This window comes from Triticum aestivum, chromosome 1A (assembly GCF_018294505.1).
Source record: "Triticum aestivum cultivar Chinese Spring chromosome 1A, IWGSC CS RefSeq v2.1, whole genome shotgun sequence".
Lineage (NCBI taxonomy): Eukaryota > Viridiplantae > Streptophyta > Magnoliopsida > Poales > Poaceae > Triticum > Triticum aestivum.
The window spans coordinates 47,867,749-47,874,930 of record NC_057794.1 but is presented as its reverse complement, the minus strand read 5'-3'; the positions used below and the strand labels follow the sequence as shown (position 1 = coordinate 47,874,930).

The window sequence follows — 7,182 nt, the reverse complement described above, 5'->3', positions numbered from 1 at the left end:
TTGTATATTCCTCTTGAATTCTTTTTGGTTCTAATTTCAAATTTATTTGAAATTGTACATTCATATGCATGTATGTAGTACCGTAGAATATATGAAACTCCTTCAAAATTAAAATAAAGCACAAAAGAAATAAAACAATACAAATTAAACAGAAAACAGGTTTAAGGGGGGAGGTTTAGGGGGGGGGGCTAAAACCCTAAACCTGCGGCGGCCTTTAGTCGCGGTTGGCCAGAAGAACCGCGACTAAAGGTCCTCCGCCCCGACGGCCACCTGGCGCCCACGTGGACGGGCCTTTAGTCGCGGTTCTTAAGCAACCGCGACTAAAGGGGGGGGCCTTTAGTCGCGCCCGGTCGGTCGCGGTTGCGCAACCGCGACTAATGGCAGTTGCGAACCGCGACCAAAGGCCTTTTTTCCACCAGTGGCTTGCCGTGCACAACTCTCTCTCTCTCTCTCTCTCTCTCTCTCTTCATGGTGACTCGCTCATGGTTGAGGTCTCCGGAGACTACAAGTGGTGCTATCCCTGCCTACATGTAGTTGCTTGGAGTGGATGGGGGTGATCTAGCAGTTCATATACACCCTTGTATCTTGCTGTGTGTGTGTTGTGGGGTGAGTTGTATGTGTTGGTTTGTATGGTGATCGTTACTTTATATATAAAGCGGGGCACGCGCCTTTTTCGGTAATGGAGCATTTGGTTGTCTCCGTTCCGGGTTTTCTTTCGTCCCACCTCCCACCTTTGTCTGGTTTTTTGTGGTTACTATGTAATACAAGTGGATTTTCTTCACACATAAGCCATGAAATATTTGAGCCTGAGATGCTCACCTTCTCGGGATGCTACTTTGGGGGTGGCAAATCGAGTTAATTGAACTAGGTGAAATATGCAAGAGCTAGAAAACACTAATGTAAGAGATCAATACTCATTCGGGTTTTGACAATTACACCATTACAGTTAAATTTGCTAGCAAGAAAGTTACACTGATAGAGAACGACGGCATTGTAAATACCATCTTAACAATTGAAGAAGCAGGCTTCATGATCTGGGCATTGGGGTCAGGACGCCCATATCTTGCGTCGGAAGATGTATATGGAGCATTAGAGACATTAGCGCCTGGGTTAGACATTAGCTCTGAGGCGATTGTTTAGTTCTAAGACATTAGTCATACATAATGTTCCATTCAGATAAAGATTTTACTTTTCCCAGGGATAGAATTATGAAACCTTTAGTCTTGGGATCAAAGTAGATATTGCCTTAATATCTAAGCCATTTACGGACATGACCGTGAATATGTTCAGTGTAACATGTATAGCATAATAAAGTTGGAGAAGATTAAGGAATGGGGCATTTTAGTTAATCATGTGGGCCTAGGGTTTTCTAACAGAGAGCAATGTCAGAGAATCCATCAGTTAAAGTTTGTCTTCGATCCAAACACGTAGTCAGACTTTAATGCCATGGGCTCGATAAATCGAGAATGATAGACGCCTTCGACTTTCCAGCCATGGACTCACTAGATCAATAGAGAGAGGAAGAGAGCAGTCAGGGGGTGGCGGCAGCTCAGGAGCACGAGTGCGGTGGTGGCCATGGAGAATGAGCGAGCATGGAACGGGGACCAGAGGCAGGATGCGAGAGCTACAGCGTCATCTGTGGTGCGACACCATGCGGCAATCGTCCGAGGTGTTGTGGAGGCGGAGCGAGGCCGTTCGGAGTGAAGATGAGCAGCGTAGGATGGCAAGTTGGGTGGCGGCGACGGTGGGGTGCTGCAGATGGAGGCGTTGGGACGGGCTAGCGAGAGGAAGGGGATGGGGTCGAGAGCGGCTGCGGTGCGTGCATGCGTCCCCACCATTGTTTTGTGACCAGGCCCACGTAAAATTTAGCCAGCAAAATGATCCATGGTATAAGATGCCCGAATCCATCTATCTGTGGTTAATTTTATTTATGAACATGTTCGTGTCTTCTTGAATTGTAGCCTTTTTGGCTGAGGCCATGCATGGAGAAGCTGGTCTCCTGATGCATCTGTCAGCCATGGGTTACAAACTGAATTAACAACAAGTATGGTGATAGCGAGCATTGTCGTTATCTCCAAAGAATAACAACTATGCAACATAGTGCTGAACTTTGACATTTTGCGTTTTGGTTATAAGTTCCTTTTAATATTTGGTGATTTACTAATTAATCTTTCTTTACCAACTTGTGTTGTCAAATTATGGTTTCACTGTGGGAAATTTATTTGAAGGTCTCCATGATGGCATAACTCTATGTAGACTGACGTGTCGATTATTTTGGCATGCATTTTTGGCACATCATTATCCAGATACTTTTTCCATTACTATGACATCACGCTTTATTTCATAAGTTGTGTACTGTTAGATTGCACATTTTGTTTATATCAAGATCTGAAGTAATTGACTTGATGTTCAGTTTTGTTTTTTCACTCACTTCATAGGAAGCATTACAATGGGATATATTGTTCAGGAGTAGAGATACTTTGAGCCCACTGTCACCAAGATTCACCCCGTCTGCCCAAGTCCACCTTTCGCCACGAAGGGCCACTCCTCTACGGCAGCAGGGACGACCAGGACGCGGTGACGCCCATGGACTGACACTTGTCACACTCCACAAAGGATCCTACCTACAGAGCGGTGGCGCGGGTGGGCACCGGCAATGAAGAGGGCATGCTGCGTATCAACGCTCTGCTTTTGACTACATGTTCAACCTCGGCTGACAGTGTCATACACCGCGTCTTCAACCTCCGTCGTGACCCTTCCTCTCGGACGACAAGCTTGCCACCTTCTCGCTGCTAGACAAAAGTTCACCAGAAAAAAATGATCCCATCACCGGGATCAACACCGCAGGGTCATTGACTTGGTTGATCTCTTCGATGTAACTGAAATTGGTGGGTCCATGTGGTTGGAGAGCACGTTTCTCCGGGATCTTGATGCTATCGTGCTCATTGTACACGCTCGCGTGACGGTGCTTGACTCCTTGGAGCAGGCCGGCAACCACCGCCTGTTGGACCAAGTAAGCTTTTCTGGCCTTCTAAATAATCCTATTCTCTTGTTTCTTTTTTCTGATTGATGATTGATTTGATTGGCAGGGAGACTTATGTAGGAAATAGTACAAGCTAACTCAAAATCATCTCTTACTTGATCAATCTTGTAATTATAAAGCGAAATTAAGCTACCAAAATGATTTAGTTTGGTGGAGAAGTTTAGAATATTAACTTCTTGGTTTAGTTACCTAGGCAATGGAGATCCCATGCAAATTAAGAATAGAGGTTGATTGGTATCTGACAAATGACTTTTCTTTCTACTCTACATTTTCAGAAACTTTGTACGAAGCTGGTGCACATAGGTTCTGGGTTGGTATATTTCCTTATGTAGCCTTTGTTCAGGTAAATCAGACAGGCATGGGGACTATAGGTAGCCTCTCTTTTTACCCATCTCTGCTATTGTTAATGAGTCTAACAATGAACTGACTACATTTACATCTTTTCACCTTTGTTACCACAGAGCTACTCAAAGGTTCAAAATAATACGTCGGCACTTTAAGTCTCCCATTTCGAATGCCATGATTTGCAATTTGTGATTGGGGATGCGGTAGTAAGCTCTTTCTCGTGCCGTTACGTTGTTGTGAGGTGCTAAGGTTCTCGAAAACAGCATAGCCATGTATGTTGCTTCTATTAGGTGAGGATGACAAATACTGCATGTGCGCGCACGTGGGGGTTTGTGGATTCGGGCACGCGAAACTCCCTTACAATCCAGACAAATCATACGTTCAAACCATCTCGATGTTCTTCGCTAGCTTCGTCGCGTCGATCCTGTATATTTACTATTGGATCCTGAAGCCCCAAGTCATCATCTGTTCCCGTGATTAATTAGCAAATACAGAAAAACATGGTTGTTTACATTATATGTATATTGTTGGGTAGGAGTTTTTCTCACTAGATGTGAACATTAGGAAGGATATATCTTGTAGCAGATCAGATTCAAGATCATGTCATGATTTCTTAAGGGCCTCATGATTGTTGTTGTTTCTTTTTTCCTTTCAAAAATAAAAATACCTAGGTGATTATCCTAACTATCATAATTGTACAAGCAATATTATCAGAATAACTAAGCAATTTTTTCTTCAGGTCAAGTACAAAGTTTAGGGTGAGTTTTTTTTTTGATTTATAGTGCCTAATTTGAATCAACAAGGACAATGATATTGCAAGGCTTGGAATTTTAGACTCACTTTCTATTCCTAGATTAAAATTTGACATGTCTTATGCTTATATATGCAACAAGTTAATTATTTAAAATGCCCGTGGCAACACACGGGCATTCTACTAGGAAACATGATACAGTAGCTAACTACCACATGATTACAACAGTAAATATTGATAGGAGTACAAGCATTGGAGGAGTACTCAGTACTCACCATGTTCGACGAAGTCGTGGTGGTGGTGGTTGAGGAAGTCGTAGGTAATGGCGGCATCATCACGGAGCAGGGACCATCTTCTCCTCGATTTAATCTGTAGTACTCCATGTACTCCCACTTGTAAACTATTTGAATTGCAGATCCACTCCAAGAATGTGCTCTGAAATGGAGTAACATGGAGTATACTCTAAATGTTTGGTTTGAGCCCAGTAGATCAATCAAAGTACGCTGGCGTGGATCTGATCAGTTTGGTTTGAGCCAAGCAAAAGTACTAAAATCCTGACAAAAATAATACTACAGCACGATACACATGATTTCAGAGATGTTGATTTCAGTACATACAACCCATTGATAAACATGATTTTCAGAAATGTTGATTTCAGTTAAACTACAACGTTTACTCCAAGTAATACTCTAAGAAACAATACAAGTACACCTACTGTACTGAAAGTACTCCTGTAGTGCAAATACTCTAGGCAGAATGTACTCCTACCGTACTGAAAGTGTACTCCTGTGAGTACCGAATTTACTGAATTTAGAGGCATCAAAATGCTCACACCCAAGTTCAATCATCTACACATGGAGTAGTGCAACCGATTGGTCTTTACCATGCCCGAATCGACAAGAGGTAGTGGCATCAGGAGTTGCATCGTCCAGGAGCAGCAGCAGCCTTTCCAATCGCTCCTTGCGCCTTGCCTTTCCAATCTACTCACGCGACAGAGAGCAGTTCTTGGCCACAGTACATCTGCATCCATATTCCATCCAGAGCAATAATCACAATCAGCTCCAGAATCTCTCCTTGCCTTTCCCCAAATCATAGGCTCCAGAGATTGGAAAGACGTGGGGAAAATTAAGGATGCAAACCTTGCAGGTCGAGCGTGGGGAGCTCGACTTCGGGGGCGACCTAGGAGCAGGTGACGAATAACTCGTAGAAGCGATGGAGCACCAGCAGCATTTGGGATGGCAGCGTCCAACACGACACTCCTCCTTGCAGGTCGATGGCGACGAGGAGTGCCAGCGTCCGTCCCCGCCGTCGTCGAGCAGAACAAGGCCGCCGTGCCCGCGCTCGTCAGGCTCCAACTCGACCTCGCTAAAACAACCAACTTTGGCTCGACCGTGATGCAGAGGATGCGGGCGAGAGGAAGAGGCGACACGGACGAGAATGCGAGGAGGCGACGCTTGGGAAGAAGGGCAGCGACGCGGCTGAGTCGCCAACGCAGGTGAGGGGGAGGTGCATCGCCGATGCAGGTGAGGGGGAGGTGCATCGCCGCCGCGGGCTAGAGATTTGGGGGAGTGGGTGAGCGAGGGGAATGAGCGTGAAGATGGGACTGAGCGAGTGGGTGAGTGAGTGAGTAAGCTAGGGGTAAACCTGGAAACCATAGAAAGTAACTTTTCCGAGAAATGTACTACAAAAACCATCAATATTCAAAATACATGCATTTATTTTTGTTATCACTATTTTAAAATAATACTAATTTAGGAAATTGCATGATGTGTCTGGCTATTATGTTTTTTATGCTCTGGTGGAATGGTAAAGAATTACTTCGTCCGGTTAGTATTATGATTATTTTCCGTTGCACATTTTAAGACCTTCGACATGAATTATTCTCATTACACGTTGCTTGTGTAAGATGTGTATAAGCTGAGGAAGAATGCTTTATTATATTTGCTTAAATATTGTGCGAATGAAACTAAGACAACATTCTTAATATTGTGCGAGAATTTCTTAAGCACAACAACTAGATATTAATTTGTAATAGAATTTTAGTTGGATCATCACTATATGTAGATATCATTAATTTATCTTTTTTATCAATCTACATTATAAGCGAATTGGACTTCAATAAATATCCAACTTTGCCCGTGCTATCTTGTCTCTACATGTGAAATTTGACATGCATTATGTTTACATAATTCTAGCAAAATATTTTCGTAGCACATGGCAAGGCACCGACATTCCTCTGTATGTGAAATTAAACATGCATTATGTTTATACAACTCAACCTAAATATTTCAAAAGCCCGTGGCAACGCACGGACATTATACTACTAACACATAATAGGTGACTATTGACTTGCAAGATAGGATCAAGAACACTCATATATTGATGAAAACATAATAGATTCAGATCTGAAATCATGGCACTCGGGCCCTAGTGACAAGCATTAAGCATAGGAAAGTCATAGCAACATCAATCTCAGAACATAGTGGATACTACGGATCAAACCCTAACAAAACTAACTTGATTACATGATAGATCCCATCCAACCCATCACCGTCCAGCAAGCCTACGATGAAATTACTCATGCACGGCGGTGAGAATCATGAAATTGGTGATGGAGGATGGTTGATGATGACGATGGTGACGGATTCCCCTCTCCGGAGCCCCGAATGGACTCCAGATCAGCCCTCCCGAGAGGTTTTAGGGCTTGGCGGCGGCTCCGTATCGTAAAACGCGATGAATTCTTCTCTCTAATTTTTTTCTCCCCGAAACACAGTATATAGAGTTGGAGTTGGAGTCGGAGAGGCACCAGGGGGCCCACGAGGTAGGGGGCGCGCCCCCCACCCTCATGGAGAGCTGGTGGGCCCCCTGGCCTTCATCTTTTGCAGGTATTTTTTATATTTTCCAAAAAGTTGCTCCGTGAAGTTTCAGGTCATTCCGAGAACGTTTGTTTCTGCACATAAATAACACCATGGTAATTCTGCTGGAAACAGCGTCAGTCCGGGTTAGTTCCATTCAAATCATGCAAGTTAGAGTCCAAAACAAG

General features: G+C 43.8%; 2 long non-coding RNA genes across 4 annotated transcripts in view; one reads left to right on the top strand and one right to left on the bottom strand.

Annotated features, from left to right (window-relative positions):
• The window catches only part of LOC123188954 (uncharacterized), a 16,167-nt gene extending 12,555 nt beyond the window's left edge, over positions 1 to 3,612 (top strand). For both annotated transcript variants that reach the window (XR_006495460.1, XR_006495463.1), the window contains exons 7-9: positions 2,439 to 3,013; positions 3,319 to 3,386; positions 3,505 to 3,612. This is a non-coding gene — a long non-coding RNA (uncharacterized lncRNA). The remainder of the gene's footprint in view (positions 1 to 2,438; positions 3,014 to 3,318; positions 3,387 to 3,504) is intronic.
• The window catches only part of LOC123188948 (uncharacterized), an 18,283-nt gene extending 12,571 nt beyond the window's left edge, over positions 1 to 5,712 (bottom strand). For both annotated transcript variants that reach the window (XR_006495450.1, XR_006495452.1), the window contains exons 1-3: positions 5,279 to 5,712; positions 5,023 to 5,159; positions 4,415 to 4,574 (exon numbers count right to left, since the gene is read on the bottom strand). This is a non-coding gene — a long non-coding RNA (uncharacterized lncRNA). The remainder of the gene's footprint in view (positions 1 to 4,414; positions 4,575 to 5,022; positions 5,160 to 5,278) is intronic.
• Positions 5,713 to 7,182: the final 1,470 nt, after the last annotated feature.